The 18,070-nt window shown below is 39.8% G+C and overlaps 1 non-coding gene across 1 annotated transcript; it reads left to right on the top strand.

The window, feature by feature from the left end:
* Positions 1-16,701: 16,701 nt before the first annotated feature.
* Positions 16,702-16,808, top strand: LOC118482339. The gene has a single exon (XR_004868382.1). It is a non-coding gene; the product is annotated as a small nucleolar RNA R71 (small nucleolar RNA).
* The last annotated feature ends 1,262 nt before the right edge of the window (positions 16,809-18,070 follow it).

The raw sequence follows: 18,070 nt of genomic DNA, 5'->3' as shown, positions 1-18,070 counted from the left end.
GCCTAAAAGTTTTTGTGTTTAGAGATAATGCTTTAGGGTGGAGGGTATAGTATCGGTAAACATAATCGGTGAGTAGAGTCACCGAATCGGTGACTATACCGTGTGATTGTGGATGAGTGTTTGACTTGGAGAGAGGGTGGGAATTCGGTGAGTGTTTACCGAAATGGGAGAGAGAGAGTGATTGAGGAAATGGTGGGTCCCAACCCCTTTTAACAAATCACAATTTTTTTATTTTTTAACCTACTCAAACACCCTAGGGTGATTGACTATACCCCCTGATTGAGTGCAAAATGAGGAGTTGACATGGCATAATATTATTGGGTAGGATTTCACTCAAACACCCTAGGGTGATTGACTATACCCTCCACCCTTATTTCAAGATTATCATGGGATATTATCTTTCAAAAAGTGCAACCTTTTTACAAAAATGTACAAACCCAAAATGCTCATATGTACTAAACGGTGATCCAAAAGGTAGAAATTTTGATAATTGATGGTTTTTGGCAACAGGAGGTTTCATGAAATAAGTGAGGGGAGGCAACCACGGCTAATGAGCCTTTAGCCTTATTTTGCCTGATCCCGGTGATGCTCAGACTACAACATCAGTTTAGATTGAACAAAATATCATCAATTAAGTAGTTAATGGCTTACATCAGTAGTGTTGTAGTCTGATCCCGGTGATGCTCAGACTACAACATCAGTTCAGATTAAAAAAAATATCATTTTTTTAGCAGTTAATGGCTTACATTAGTGTTGTTAGCCAGTATTATTGTGTTGTTGAAATGAATAGAAGTTATTTAATGTTGCTCCATACCTAACACAACATAATTTACACATCGCAAAACCCACCGCGAAGCGCGGGTCTATTTATGAGTTATATATGAGAAATGAATGAATAGCGATTTACTATGATTGGTTGATATGGGTGGTTGACCAACTTGGGGTCCACTGTTTTCTATTTTTCTCAACATCCACTATATTACACATATATAAACATGGAAACGGAAAAAGAATACAAATGTGCACATAGTGCAATGGTTGAGGCGTGCTTTTGTGTTCCTATCTATCCAAGTTCGATTCTTGGTGAGCTCATTTTTTTGGGAGGGGGCCACATTTACCAATTGTTATATATTTGTTAAGCCCAATAGTTTTGTCACACCATGACTTTTGCGTAAGTGTGATTATATTCAATCATAACAACGCTTTATGATAAACATGGTAGATATTCATCCATAAATTTAGGTTTGAAAATACCACAACACAATTGTATGAAGCATCGACACCAAATTTAAGTTACAAACCATAACATGTTCAAATGAGTTCACGAAGACTCAACAAAAGACCAGAACCAAAACCGAGTTTAGAAACATGTATCCCGTCCAGGAATAGGATACATCTACTAAACCCTTCGACCACGTATGACATCTCTTATTTATACGCAGTTTGAAAAACATGCAACACCTGCCAGATCCACTTAGTTCCCTGAAATACATGTAATTTGAAAAACGTCAACAAAAGTTGAGCGAGTTCATATGTTTGTGTATGAATAAACCTTCAAAGTATGCCTGTATGTATGTATGTATGTCCCTAGTATGAAGCAATAAGGAAAAACAGATCACCAATGGTTTGCAAGGCCAATGGTATGTGTGAAATGGTGCAGGAAAACTCAAACCTAGCAGATTTGTCTCCGGGAATAAGACATAGTCACCACATGGGCCACCCTGGTCCGCATGGGTGTGGGCTCGCTACACCCAAATAGATCTATCACTCATACTTAAATTTCGGGACGAAATTTTTCTAACGGGGGGAGAATGTGACAACCCTCACTAAACCAGGTATCCGTACGACTTAATTAATAATTAATTTCTGCTTAATTACTGTGCTTAACTGAAATTGTGAATGAACTGCTACTTGACTGTTGATACTTGTACATATCTGCATCATACTTTGATTTCTGTCACTACATTATTTACATACTGAACTCTAGTGACAAACATGATGCACAAAAGCACAGTAGCACTATGAACGGATAACCTATTGAACATGCTGATAAAGCCAGCATCAGGCAGACACTGCCTCTAAGGCCTGTATGAGCCAGAAATATTTTACTACACCCATAGTGAGTGTAGGGATACAAGGGTTGTAGAACTGCGTCTCTAGGAATAAGATATAATGACTGGATGTGCCTAAAACGTACTCTAAGCACCAAACACAGCACTTTAATTAACATATCAGCTTCTGGCTAACTAATAAAGTGCCAAAACAGGAGGAAAATATTCCTGACACTTTGGGGAATAAGTTGTGTCACTAAAAAGGGAATTACCGACACATAAAAGCTTTGTTAAGCGCTTTAACGGATTACTATCCAACCGAACAACCGGACTTTACCCGGAACATGAAAATTCTGCCAAGAACATTATTGATCTTTTTCTGAGCCAGTTAGGGTCCCTGAACACCCTAACACCCGCATTAAAGCACATCACACAACTAACCGGGTTAAGTACCTAACTAACCTATTTAACTTAACTAAGTAATCTAACTAATAGTTAGAAATGGACTAGCTTACCCCCCCCCCTTGGGCCGATCGGTCACATTGTGACCAAGTCTTGTACCATTTTTGAATTTTATATTCTTGTTGTCTCATATCAAGAGGACATCAAATCCATTGGATTATAACCTAAGTATAAGTCTATAAGTAACAACTCTTGCATCATGGACATTCACAACACAACTCCACAAAAGATTTACTCTCTCCCTCTTGCTCTATATCACGGCCGAACACCCCCTTGGCCATCCCACCATTCTTTCGATTTTGTTCACCCATTCCAACATCATACAAGCTTCAAGGATCACGTGTTAGGGAGCTTGGTGCACTCGGAGCTCGAAGGACCTCTCTATCTAGCTTTTATCCACCTCTTTTGCGCGTAGATTCTTCCCTAGCCTCAAGCTAGAGGTATAATGCATAAAACACTCTCTCGAACTATTCTAAAGTGGTTAATATGTTATGTAACGGTTAAAATTCGGAAACTTGCGTTTTGAAGCATAAAAGTCTACTAAAACATGAATATTGATGGTTAAAAGCATATAAGTGGTGTAAAAGTTGTAGTATTGATTTTGTGTGATTATTTAGGCCCGATCTATGATGTGGTAGCTCGGATCACCATTTAACCCGGTTTGGTTAGGATCATGGATCTTGACATAAGCTTGTTTTGAATGGTACAAGGGTTAAAAGGTGAAACTCTACCACACGAGAAACATGAACTTGTGTAAAAGTATTTTTACTTGTAAAATAGTGTTTAAAACTAGTGGATCTACGTATCTGCAAGTGGTATTTTCAAAGGACCGAGTGTCAAAGAAATCATGTTTTCCCAAAAATGGATCTTACACTAACAAGCATGATTTTTATAAACCACAAGTGTGTAAACACTTGTGAAATGAAAAGTTTCGACAAAACAACAATCTTTTTAAAAGATGACGAGAAGTTGTAAAGATGGATTTACTCTAAAAACGAGGTTTTTACGAGATCAAATTACCTTATATGAAGATCTACTAAATTTAAGGAGATTTACACCACAGTTTTGGGAAAACTGCAAGTTCATGTAATTTTGGCGATTTACACATATGTTGATTAGTTGTTGTGATGAAAGTTGTTTTGATCAAATAAAGAAAATTGTTGAGTTTATTTGTTAAAGAAAATGATACGCTTGAAAGCGTGGCCACCTCCAGTTACAGAGGAAACTCTGGCGAAATTTTTTTTAAAAACCTAACACTTAGAATTATTTACACTACAAGTGTTAGAATTATTTTTGACATATTTTCAAAATATATTTCGCCACGACTTTATTTACAGATATTCGGAGGTGGGATTTTCACAAAAACTAAACGTGATAAATATATATTTGGTAAATATATTTTCACCACACTGTTTATGATTATTTTGTGAAAATATATAAATATTATTTTTAGAGTAAAATAATATTTACGAACGTTAACAGATCCAAAATAATACGAACGCCTCTACGATAATTATATAAGTTACACCGGTAATTACTATTACCACACGAATGATAAAACGTAACTTACGCATTATACGGAAATATTCATGAACGCGTATTGTATCGACGTATTATTTTTGGGGAAAATTATGTGAAGTGGAAATATAATATTTTTGAGAAAAATATTTATATTTTGGAATTAGAAGTAAAAATATATTAAGTGAGACTTAATGATATAATTCGAACGCCCATGTATTAAATCCCCCATCCTTGGGAAGGAGGTTAACTACCAAGTATATACGAAACGTAAACACGGAATAGTTGTCTAACTATTTCCCAAAAACTTAAACTATAAAGCTAAGGCACGGCCGTCCGTCTAATAGATTTAGCACATGTAGGTCGTTGCACAGCTGCCCGATTTGGAGTACTTGGTAGAGACGCACCGACTGTGAGTTCATGTCCCCCTTTTCTCTTAACTGTTTTCAGTTTTCTAAACTGCGGGGGTGAAATACATGTTACTATGATTACGAATATTTCTTACATGGTATGGTCAGCTAAGGAAGGAACTGTTAGGTTATGTGATTTGGGTAGGTGAAACCTTAAGAACATTAGTCCTCGTAGTACGATCGAGGGATACAAGTGATAGGCCTATTTGAGCATAACAAACCCCACCCATGCGCCCGCAGGTTGGACCATGTGGTGACCTTGTCTTAACACCACCCATGCGCCCGCAGGTTGGACCATGTGGTGACCTTGTCGTAACCCCACCCATGCGCCCGCAGGTTGGACCATGTGGTGACCTTGTCATAACACCACCCATGCGCCCGCAGGTTGGACCATGTGGTGACTTTGTCCTATCCCCTCCCATGCGCCCGCAGGTTGGACCATGTGGTTACACATTAACTGATATGTTTCCTTATTTTCTTTCATACCAGAGTTTACAAAATATTCACACTTACAATGGTTATAAAGGTTTATTCGCGCGCACATACTGAACACATGAACTCGCTCAACATTATTGTTGATTTTTCAACTTACATGTATTTCAGGGAATTAAAGGATCTGGCACGGTATGGCACGTTTTCCCGCTGCACTAGTTTCCGAGGTCATCCGGGGTTTTAGGGAATGTGATTCTTTCCTGGACAAGTCACAGTCCTTAAACTGTGTTTATGTTTTGTTTGTTTGTTGAACAAGATTATGTTTGTTAGGATGTATTCCCGTTAAAACAATGGTATTGTATTTGGTTTTCAAAACTTAATGGATGATCTTGCATGTTTTTAATTCATATAGCTTTGTTATGATTAAGCTATGGTATTAAGAAGTCACACCAAATTAACCACGCTTCCGCAAAGCCAGGGTGTGACAGTAGTTAGGTCCTCATAGTTAGTTAAATAAGTAATTCGTTAATCCTCAGCAAGAGTCACCAACTCTTGTTGGTTGGTTCGTTCGGCTCCTGGTAATTGATGCTCATTTGAAAACCATCGTCCTGCTACTTGACGAGCAGAACTGGTGTTACTCACAACGAGAAGCTTGGCCTGTTAACTCCATTCTCTATCAACTACTGAAGCTGTACTGACAATCCTTGCATCTCCGAAGGTGTAATTCGCTAGGGTGCATTGACTATAGGTGCGAAGTCTAGAATCAAATTGATGCGAAGTTCGGCTTGTTGTTGAAGAGGTAATTCAGGCAAGTCTTCGGCTCCTTTGTCCACGACATGAGCCAAGAAGGCAACACATTCTGTGCGTGAAATTCTCGTGCCTCCAAGCACTAGTAATTTGTATAGGCGTATCCTACTTCATGAATCGCGATTGCTTCATCGTTCATCATCGGAATGCGGATAACAATCTCCGCTTGGTTGCTCGACAACTGGTCCATCCAATTATCACGTCGAGGCTTCCTATTAGCTAGTTTCTATTGCGTGCAGGTTATTTAACTTATCCTTTTACTAAGTCAAATATATTCCTAAATTCATGAGATACGAAGCTATGGTCGGCACTAGTGTTAAACAACATGGGTGCAAAATTTTTGGTCGATAGAGAATGTACCAGTAATCACATCTGGATCCTGGCATGCTTCACGAGCTCCGATGTTGGGTGTCCCTTCATGGTCTTGGTTAATCCTCCTTGGGCACTCTTTCCAAAAGTGCCCCACGTCACCGCAGTTAAAACACCCTTGTCTACGTTCTTGATTGTCGCCATTCCCGCCCTGATAGTTAATGTTGTCGTTGTTTACTCCATATTTTCTACTACCAACTTGACCTTGATTTCCACGTTTCTTCCGGCACCAACACATCTCCTTGTGGTGTCCCACTCTGCCACAGTTATCACACTTTTCATTTCTACATTGCCCGGTATGATGACGTCGACATTCGTCGCACTCAGGTAGTTTACCCATGTACTCCTTTCCCTTTTTGGCTTTGTTTTTGTTATTCGCCCGATCACCTTCTTGGAAATCAATGAGCTCTCTTTTGTACCTTCTAGATGACTCCTCCTGAGTTTCCTTCTTCTTGTCGGGGTTTGAAAGCTTTTCCAGTCTAACCGCTTCTTTAATGAGCGCCCAACTCATGATTCTTGCTTGAATAGTTGTTGGTGGCGTTGATGCCATCATTAAACTCAGGGCTTGAGGCGCCAGTCCCCAAATGAATTGTCCCATCCTTTTCAACTCTAGTTCTACCAGGTATGGAACAACTCGTGATAAATCGTGAAGTCTCTGTACGTACTCCGCCACCTTTGGACCTTCCATCATCAGGCTCCGGAATTCACTTTCCAGCTTCTGGGTCTTCACCTGAGAACAATACTCCCTACGCATCATTCCTTTCAGCTCATCCCATGATAGAGCATATGCTGCAGTCTCGCCCATCATTCGCACTCGAATGTTCCACCATAATAGAGCTTCCTCTTGAAACAACCCAGAAACATATGGGGCTTGTTGCTCTGGCATACAACCGCTCATTCGTACAACAGAATCCACATTTTCGATCCACTTCACGAAAGCTATGGCACCTCTAGTGCCGTCAAAGCTCAAAGGCTTGCAGTCTAAAAACCGCTTGTAGATACAACCTGTACCCAAGCAATCATCATCACAGAAAGTTTTAGCAAAGCACACTTGGAATTGTCCAAACGTATTGTAATGTGTCTTAGGGGACTTAAACATTACCGTTGGGTGGGTTATTCCCTGAGATATTTTCGCTAGGTTGGTAGCGAAGAACCTCGTGCAGCGCGATGGCCTGTGTGATGTGCGCTTGTAGTTTCGCCTCGGTCATGGGCTGCTGAATGATCCCTTAAGACATCTTCTATGAAAAGTTTGGATTGGTCAAGTCTCATTTGTTCAGGGAGTGTAAATAGTTGTTTGGAGATCATATGTGTTTGCACGTAATAAATCATCATATCAACACATCAAGCAACAGCATACTCATAGCATAAGCAAGTAAATGGAATCATGTTAAATGAGAATATAACAAACAAACACGTACATTACAATCATAGCACCTTCCTGCATATTAGTAACACGTTTAACGAGAATTTTACGATTAAGCTTTCATTAAGCAGGTAAGCACATAATATCTCGATCATAGCATAAACAAGTAATTTAATCAATGTATATAATGAGAATGTAGCGATTGAGCTCTCGTATATCATCGACCACAAATACAGTTACATGTCCTACCCATGTATCATATCACATTAAGAGGGACCACAGGGTCACATCACCCTTGTCCAAATCGTCTATCGAACTACAATAGTCAAAAGTCAAAAGTGGTCTTCAAAGGCTGTGCAATCTGGGCTCAATATCTACACTCTCACCAAAAGTATGCTACCTGCATAAAACTAAAAACTGCTACGCTGATGGTGGAGGAGGAAGAGGTGGAGGAACGAATAGCAAACTGCGCAAATGCGCTAACTCCTCCTCAAGAGCATAAACGGTACGCAACAGGTAACTAATCTGCTGCTCCATAGTAAGAAAACGAATGTCAAAATCTGGGTATGGCAGAAGAGGAGCCGGTGGAGTCGCGAATGGTGACTGACAAGTGCAAGGTGGAGGACGCGATATCCTCTCTAACTCCATGACTCTACGGCACAACAACTCCTGCTGGAGCTGTAATGACAAAAGCAGATCATACTTGGTGTAACCAGTGTAATGTGGAGGATGATATGGGTTAGACACAAGCATCGTGTTGAGCGGAAACCAAATAAGTGGCTCACCCGATGGTGCAGAAGCAAAAGGAGCAGTGTGTGCAAACTGTGGCATGAAAGGAGGAGCTGCTGACACAGGAGGTATATGATTGGGCTGCTGACTCGATGGTCCTTCCCCTGGACGGGGTGGAGGGATATCCTGTAAGAATGTGATCGGCAAGTCTGTGCGGTATGTGTCAGACACATGTGGGTGAAACTGGGCGATATCAATGGGTGCATATGTAGGTGCAGGTGGGGGAGTAACAAGTCTAACAAAAGGAGGCAAGTCATCATCGTCCTTTATCCACCCATTGCGGGTGAATGCATATCTGGGGTCAATCTGGGCTGCAAAAGGAGAACGATCAACGGGTGTAGGGATCGGGTCAGGTAAAGGTGGTGCAACAACTGGAATGTCAACGGGTATAGGGTCATGCTCAGGCAAAAGATCGTGAGCAGGTATAGGCTCGGGTGCAATCATAGGCTCAGGGTCAGCTAGAGCAAGCTCAAGATCAGCGGGTATCATGTCAGGATCGACAGGCGCCTCAAAAGGCTTATCATCAGGGACAAACTCAATCTCATGCTCAGGATCAAAGTCGTGTGGAAAGACTGGTGCGGCAGACATAGCTGTGTCAGAATCAGAGTTAGTGGGATAATGCTGCAATCCCAGTGCGTGCAAAGTAGTAGATAACATAGACTCAAATGAATCAGAACCTGAACGGTCAGATGAAATCTCAACGACAGGAATCTCGAAAAGCGAAACAGCAATGGCATCGGTGACTGGAGCTCCATCATCCTGGGCACCCTCAGGGGGACCCTCGATAAAAAGATCGATATCATCGTCAGACATGGCATCAAGAGGCAGATCCTCGAGAGGAAATGCAGCAAGAGGAAAAGGAGCAGGGATCTGAACAAGAAGTAGATCCTCGCCAGGAAGACCATCAGCTAGCGGTATATCATCACCAAAATTTGGTAAAGCAAATGGCTGGAAATCATCATCGTCGTCATTCGTAGTGTCAGAGGTGAAAACCTCAGGGTCTGTGGCTATCTCATCATCCGAAACTATGGCAATAGGGTCTACTGTATTAGATACTCCACTCTCAGAGAAGGACATGGTGTCTGTAACAAATGAATCACAACATATGCACATACATCAACAATCATCAAATAAGCATGTAAGCAGTAACAACATAAGCATGTAATCATCCTAGTCTTCCTAGACTATCCTACCCAGCCTCTCAGACTAAACCTCCCTAGTTTCCCAAACTGAATTTCCTAGTCTCTAAGACTAAATTTCCCCAGTCTCTTAGACTGAATCATGAACATAAGCCTTGAAATGTGTTTTGTGCCTTTTGTTTGTAAAAATGTTTGTTTCCCTAGGTCTGGACATTTTGTGTATGCAATGTAAACATATTTGAAAACATTTTCATGAGAGCCCTAATGATCGTAGTCTAGACTCGAGAAGGAATCCTAGTTCGCTATGATCGAAGCTCTGATACCAAGCTGTCACACCCTGACTTTTGCGGAAGCGTGATTATTGGTGTGATTTTCTTAATACCATAGCATTCAATCATAACAACGCTATATGATAAAAACGGTAGATATTCATCCATAAATTTAGGTTTGAAAATACCACAACACAATTGTTTGAAGCATCGGCATCAAATTTAAGTTACAAACCATAACATGTTCAAATGAGTTCACGAAGACTCAACAAAAGACCATAACCAAAACCGAGTTTAGAAACATGTATCCTGTCCAGGAATAGGATACATCAACTAAACCCTTCAACCACAAATGACATCTCTTATTTATACGCAGCTTGAAAAACATGCAACACCTGCCAGATCCACTTAGTTCCCTGAAATACATGTAATTTGAAAAACATCAACAAAAGTTGAGCGAGTTCATGTGTTTGTGTATGAATAAACCTTTAAAGTATGCCTGTATGTATGTGTGTCCCTGGTATGAAGTAATAAGGAAAAACAAATCACCAATGGTTTGCAAGGACAATGGTATGTGTGAAATGGTGCAGGAAAACTCAAACCTAGCAGATTTGTCTCCGGGAATAAGACATAGTCACCACATGGGCCACCCTGGTCCGCATGGGTGTGGGCTCGCTACACCCAAATAGATCTATCACTCATGTCCCTCGGTCCTACGACGAGGATTAATGGCCTTAAGTGTTATACCCACCTTTCACATGATCAAGCAGTAACCCTCCTTAGCTAAATCATACCATGTATAAAATGTTTGTAAACAATTGTAACATGTATTCCACCCTCGAAGTTATAAAACTGAAAACAGTTAAAAGAAAAGGGGGACATGAACTCACAGTATTGCGTCTTCAGAATCGTAACCCAAATCTCCTCAGCGAACACGACTCCCTACAATGTACTATTGTCTATTAAACGGACGGGCCGTGCCTTGGCTTAGAGTTTAACGGTTTTTTTTTTTTTTGAGTTACGTTTCTTATGTTCTCAATATTATTCCAAGTTATAATTACTTGTTAAAATAAATTATTTTAACTTTAAATTATATTTAATTTTTCGAATAATTGTTAAACAATATTTTTGTATTAATACTTCTCAAGTATTTATCTCCGTATTTCCTTCCCAAGGATGGGGGTGTTTCATACATGTATTTTCGTATTCTTGTATTTGTAGTTCAAAATAATATCTTTTTAAGTCTAACTTAGAAAATATATTTAAATTTATTTTTTCCAAAAATCATGTATTTCAGGAAAATATATATTTTTCTCAAAAATCATATATCTTCTAAATATTCTAGAAAACTGTATTTTAACTTCCCAAAAATAATATATTTTCTCCTTGTCGAAAATACGATATACTTTGGTGATATTTACAAAAATCATATTTTCATTTCTTGCATCCAAAATAGTATTTACCAAAAATATATTTATAATGGTATTTTCCGGAATATTTGTAAGTTACATTCTTGCGTTCGATTTCACAATATTAAGTGTGTAACTTATATATTCATTCCTTGTGATTTTTGGTATTATTTTGGATTGTAAATTCTTGTTATTTTGTTAAGTTTTATTACTTTAAATCCTAAAATAACATAACTATTGAACCAAGTATACAAATAATCACACACAATGTGTTATTAATGTAATATATATTCTAAATACATATTTATCCATTTTTAATTTATAAAAACCAACCTCCGATACTTGTATTTTTGTAACAAAATCTATGGCAAAGTTTATATTGAAAACCATGGTTAAAACTCACTTGTAAATACTTGTTTAGAAAATATTTTTCTAAGTGTTTGCATTTTTAGAAAATTTTGCCATAGTTTCCCCTAAAAATGGAGGTGTCCAAGCTATTAAAGCATATCATTTTCTTTTCAAAAATCATCATAAGCAATCAGCAATCAATCTACACTTACCAAGTGATGCGTGTGAAGTGTTATATAATTTAGATGTATATTTTAAGCCCTTTTTACACTTTTAGCCAAGTTTTAAATTTATAAAACACGATATTTACTAACACTAAACACACATATGGGCAAGTGCACCCATCGTGGACGTAGTATAGTGTTGGTAAGATACCGAGGTCGTCCAAGGACACAAGAGCTTTTAATACCGGTTTATCCTCAACGTCTAATCAAATCAAAAAGTTAGAAAAGGTTTTTAAACTAAGAAAATAAAAACTAACTAAATGCTGAAAAATAAAATAAAATAAAAACAGATAGACAAGATGAATCACTTGGATCCGACTCGTGTATTAGTATAACCTTTGATTATTTCCGCACTTTTGCACTTGTTTAAGAGATTACCTTAGTTATTGTAGTAGGCCCCTCTTTTGAAGGCGACGTTACCCTCAACCCAGTAGTTTGAGTCAGCAAGGATACAATCCTAAAGGGTTGGATTATTGGAAGATAATTAATTAAGTTATTAATGCAAATTATGGTAGGCCCCGCTTTTGGCGGTGACGTTACCCTCGACTAAGTAGTCTGAGTCAGCAGGGATACATTTCTAAATAGCCGGGTTATAGTATTAATAGTAGTTAACTTATGAGGGGGTCAAAGAGTTTGGATCCCCGCCATCCAATACCTATGGGCATTGAAGGAGATCCTAATAAATTTGACCCAGGTCCCTTGCAGGACCTCTAAACGCTGAACAAGGGCAAGACCCTTACCAAACCGTTCCCTTAACCCCCGACCAGGTAGCCAACATACCTCCATATAGACCGTGGAGATATGAATGGTGAAAATCTTTTATTTTATATAGACAGTAAAATAATGCCAAGACACCACGGACAAATGATAAGGAAAGATCACCTTCAACATAAGCAACTAGTTATTAAAGTCATTAATACATAACCAAATAAAAAGTGCAAAAGATTAAAAATAAAAAGTATTATACTAAACACTTGTCTTCACCAAGTGATGTAAGAGACTTAGGCAAACATGGCCTTGATTGTCAAGAACTCTTACGATCAATCTTGGATCCCGAGACGACTCACACACTCTATGATGGACAATGGATGATGGTGGTGGATGATAGTGTTATGGTGGTGGTGGGTGGTGGATGAAGTGTGAGAGAGGTGGTGTGCCAAGGGATGAGTTGAAGTGAAGCCAAGCACTCCTATTTATAGGCTGAACAGAAGGCTGGGCACGGCCCCGTGTCCGCTGGACACGCCCCCGTGCCCGTCTGACACTCTCTCTCTTCATTAATTGTAATTCGCAATTACAATTAATGCGCCTGCTGTACTTTCGCCACGCCCCCGTGCTCACTGGACACGGCCCCGTGGTGGGCAATGGAAGCTTCTATAGGTTTGTCTTTTCTGCTGCTTCTTGGGCACGGCCCCGTGCTGGCTGAGCACGGGGCGTGTTCAGTCTTCTGTTTTCTCTTCTCTGCTTGGGAGGATGCCGTTGAGGGTTCGGGCAATCTACTTTTGTTCCTTTTCTTGTATTTATGTTAGAATTAGCTGTCTTTTTGCTTCTTTTGTGAATTTGAGCTCATTTCATCCTGAAAATACAAAAGGAAGACAAAAACACTCTTTTTCCAACATTAGTACTTAAAAAGGGTTAGTTTTATGCCTTATTTGATGTAATTTATATGTTGCATTTTACACACATCAAATACCCCCACACTTGAACTTTTGCTTGTCCTCAAGCAAAACTCTTTAAATATGAGGCTTACACTCCCAAATGGAATGGGTAGAAGAGAAGGTTTTTGGTTTGTCATAGAGTGTCGGGAATCCAAGATCTTTTTGGGTTTTATTTTTATTTATTTACAATCCTATTCGTTATGATTTATTTAGAACGTTTCATAAGAGAAATTACTTATTTAGGCTTAGCATGCCTTTTTAAAATTTCATTTATATATAAGTTCACATACCTCATGGGAGAAATCACTCAACACTCGGCCGAAGGTGTATTTTTTTAGTTAATCACTCGAGAGCGGCATGGAACTTATTCCTACCATAAGCTTGCCAAGCAATCAGTCATCCTCCTTTTTAACAATATACCTTTGTAAATATCAAGAGGACTTTTTGGGTGAAGGGTTAGGCTTGGGCTAAAGGTGGGTGGTTGGGTTAGTGGTTAGTAAAAGGGCGAAAAGCGTAAAAAGCGTCGGTTTTCGTAAAACACTTTGTTTTTAGTGACTTTTTATTTTGAAGTATTTCTCCAAACAAGCTTTTGTTTTCATAGCTTTGTTTGTTTTTAACTTCATCATTCATTTTTTTTAATCACAAAAATGAGCTTACGAAAAACCGAGCTTGTTACTAAAATAAAGGGTGAAAATAAAAAGGGTTTTTTGGTGGGTAAAAAGGGTTTTAGGGTAAAGAAATGAAAGGTTTAGGCTCAAAGGGGTTAACTAGGGGGATTTTGGGTAGGTGGTAAAAAAAATTGAAAAATAATGGTGTAGAAAGAAAAATGGTTAGTCCTAATGCCTCCATCATTTACTTACTTGGGTTTAAGTTGGTAAGGACTGGGAATGAATCGTCGTGGCAAGTTCTAGAGTTGTAAGAATCAAGCGGCTATTCACACAAGAAACAAAAAATGAGCATTTAGTCTAAAGATGTAAATTTGTATGCTCAATAAAGGCTCAAGACTCACTTTTGTGGGAATGGGTTTTTAATGTGATCAATTATATATAATCAAATTTTAATTAGACTTGTTATACCGTTTCATAATTTTCTTATGTTGGTTCTTGTTTATCACGACGCTCCCGGTTGTAAAATTGTAAAAATATAACCTTATTAATCTTAGGATTCCTAACTTAAACTTTAGACAAGTAAAAAAAATGAAAAATTTTTTTTTGAAAAAATTTGGGGTGTTTAGCGGTTCCAATAGAGTTTTGTGTAAGGCTTGTTGTTAGGACTTGCAAAATTTCGAAGTGTTAGCTTCCCCCCCCCCCCCCACACTTAAATTACACATTGTCCTCAATGTGTCCCAAAAATAAATTTTTAGATTGATTGGATGTGTAATGTGGTGTTAAAAAGCAAAGATTTATGTTACTGGCAGTCTGGACACGGCCCCGTGGGGACCGGACACGGCCCCGTGTTCAGGTGCCAGTAACAGAAATTAAAGAAATGAGACAGAAGCCTGGACACGGGGGCGTGTCTGGTGAACACGGCCCGTGTCCAGTTACCTGAACTGGGCATTTTTCTGCAGGGGGTTCAGCACGGGGCCGTGTTGGTTGAACACGGCCCGTGTTGAGCCTTCTGTAATGGAGAATTTTGTGTCGGTTTGCCTTGTTCTTGTGCATGGGGCCATTTTTCTCGTTCCCTTTGTCATCCTTTATCACCACGAGTGTGTTTTATTCCTGCAAATTAAAACTAAAAGATTAAACTAAACTAAGGATAGTTCCGCGGAATGCCTCCGTGGTGCGCCACGTTTATAAGGGTCCTTGGCTAGACCCAATGTGAGGTTATATGTTTTCTGAGTGGGATGCTTGGCGTCCCATGTTACACCGTCAGAGGGCAGCATCCAAACTCGAATCAATAACCTTCATGTAGTTGACCGGGTCGTCGTCTTCTATTCTCTTCCCAACTCCGAATTTTACTTCATCATCCCCGTACCTCAAGGTGAGTGTTCTGTCATTCATATCTACTACTGCTTGTGCGGTGGCAAGAAATGGTCTCCCTAGTATGAGGGGGACCTCGGTGTCTTCCTCCATATCGAGTATGACAAAGTCGGCTGGATAGACGAATTTGCTTACCTTTACCAAGACATTTTCGATGACACCTTGCGGGAATTTGACGGATCGGTCAGCAAGTTGTATGCTCATTTTTGTAGGACTCGTTGTTCCTAGGCCGAGTCTTTTAAACATTGATGAGGGCATGAGGTTAATGCTAGCCCCAAGGTCGGCTAGTGCATTACGAACGGGGGACTCCCCGATTGAGCAGGGAATCGTGAAGCTTCCGGGATCGATTTTCTTTTGGGGAAGTTTATTGAGTACGAGGGGAGAGCATTCTTCACCTAAGTTAACTAATTGCAAAGTTTCAATTTTCTTTTTATGAGTGAGGAAGTCCCTCATAAACTTAGAGTATTTGGGCATTTAGGTTAGGACATCAAAAAAAGGAATATTGACATGCAATTGTTTTAATAGACTTTCAAACTTTGCGAATTGCTCATTGGTCTTTTGACGAATTAACCTACCGGGGTACGGAACTCGAGGAGCCTTGGTAGGCTCTGGTGATGGAGGGGAGTTCTTCTCCTGTAGAGGCGGGGGTACCGTTTCTTCTGTTGGCGGTGTTGCTTCTGCAGGCCCCACGGTGCGGTTTCGTAACGTGATGAGATGAACTTGCGCTTTTGGGTTTGTTTCGGTATTGCTAGGTAATGCACCTTGTGGTCTCTCGGCAAAATTTTGAGCTAGTTGATTTAATTGTTTTTCTATGTTTTGAATACTAGCTTGTTGATTTCTAAAATTTGATTCTAATTGTAGAAATCTTTCCGAGTTTTTCTTTTCAGTGTCGGAGATGAGGCGAGACATAGTATCTTCGAGCCTTTCTCGTCCACTTTGTTGTTGAGTGAAATTTTGTGACTCATTTCTTGGTTGTTGAAAGTTTGTTCGTTGGGTTTGTTGGTTACTACTATTGCCGGGTTCTCTCCAACCAAGGTTTGGGTGGTTTCGCCATCCTTGGTTGTAAGTGCCCGTTGGAGGACCCGACGGCCTAGGTCTATTATCAATGTAGCTTACCGATTCTTGTTGATCGCCCGTTTCTTTCATACAACTCCAATTTTCATGTGGCCCACCACACCCTTCACAAGCTATAACCGAGACTGTTTTTGTCATTTCTAATTAATTTATTTTTGAAGAAAGGGCCTCGATTTGGGCTTGTAAAGAAGTGCTTTCATCAACCTTATGGGCGCTCGGGGCAATAGATTTATTGCCTCAGGGAGTGTGCCATTGAAAATTGGTTTGAGCAATTTCCTCAATTTGGTTATATATTTCATGTGGGCGGCGATTACCAAAAAGTCCCCCGGAGCTAGAATCAAGTGTCTCCCTTGTGTGTGGCAACAGTCCATTATAGAAAGTGGATACTTGTTGCCATATCGCAAGGCCATGATGTGGACACTTGCGTAATAGCTCCTTGAACCTTTCCCAAGTTTCATATAAGGATTCCCCGTCCTCTTGTGAATATGTATTAATTTCAGTCATTAATTTAGCCGTTTTAGCGGGAGGGAAATACTTATATAGAAATTTTTGGGCTAGTTCATCCCAGGTGTTTACCGATCCAGCTGGGAGGGCGTTGAGCCAAGCTTTTGCTCGGTCTTTTAGTGAGAAAGGAAACATTCGGAGGCGGATGGCGTCATTTGATGCTCCATTGATCCGAAAGGTATCACATATTTCTAAGAAATTATTAATATGTAGATGGGGATCCTCGTCCGCAAGCCCATGGAAGGTTGCGGAGTTTTGGAGCATTTGTATCAAATGCGGCCGAAGTTCGAAGTTATTAGCTTCAAAATTCGGGGCATTGATAGCGGCGCCTAGGTTACCTACGGTGGGTCGTAGATAATCCATGAGGGTACGTTGGTCCGCCATTGGAGGTGGATCACCCGAAACTTTCTCTTGGTTTTAGCTTTTAATCTTTTTCTGAGAAAGCGTTCGGGTTCTTCTAGAGGTTCTTTTATGTCCTTATTAGAATTGGAGCTCATACACTATATCGGATTGGCGTCTGGTTCCAAGTCCTGCAATAAAAACAGAAAAGAATGTTGGTCAGAAGGTTCACCACGGCCCCGTGCTCAGTGAACACGGCCCGTGGTCGGAGTTACAGTAATTGTTTTCCAGATCCCAGTTACTAGAAAGTTGGACACGACCCCGTGTTGCACCGACACAGCCCCGTGGTCAGCCTTCTGTAACTTGGAAAACTAAAAACTGCCAGTAACGATGCTGGGCACGGCCCGTGTCCGACCAGGCACGGCCCGTGCTGAGCTCTGCAGAAGCTGAAAAACTAAGAAAATCCTAAAAAAATAAAAAATAAAAATATGATTAGGCCGTTGATTCCTAACTTTCTTAAAATCCTTGTGTCCCCGGCAACGGCGCCAAAAACTTGATGCGTGTGAAGTGTTATATAATTTAGATGTATATTTTAAGCCCTTTTTACACTTTTAGCCAAGTTTTAAATTTATAAAACACGATATTTACTAACACTAAACACACATATGGGCAAGTGCACCCATCGTGGACGTAGTATAGTGTTGGTAAGATACCGAGGTCGTCCAAGGACACAAGAGCTTTTAATACCGGTTTATCCTCAAACTCTAATCAAATCAAAAAGTTAGAAAAGGTTTTAAACTAAGAAAATAAAAACTAACTAAATGCTGAAAAATAAAATAAAATAAAAACAGATAGACAAGATGAATCACTTGGATCCGACTCGTGTATTAGTATAACCTTTGATTATTTCCGCACTTTTGCACTTGTTT

Source organism: Helianthus annuus, chromosome 9, assembly GCF_002127325.2.
Source record: "Helianthus annuus cultivar XRQ/B chromosome 9, HanXRQr2.0-SUNRISE, whole genome shotgun sequence".
Classification (NCBI taxonomy): domain Eukaryota; kingdom Viridiplantae; phylum Streptophyta; class Magnoliopsida; order Asterales; family Asteraceae; genus Helianthus; species Helianthus annuus.
This window is presented reverse-complemented; position numbering and strand designations above follow the sequence as displayed.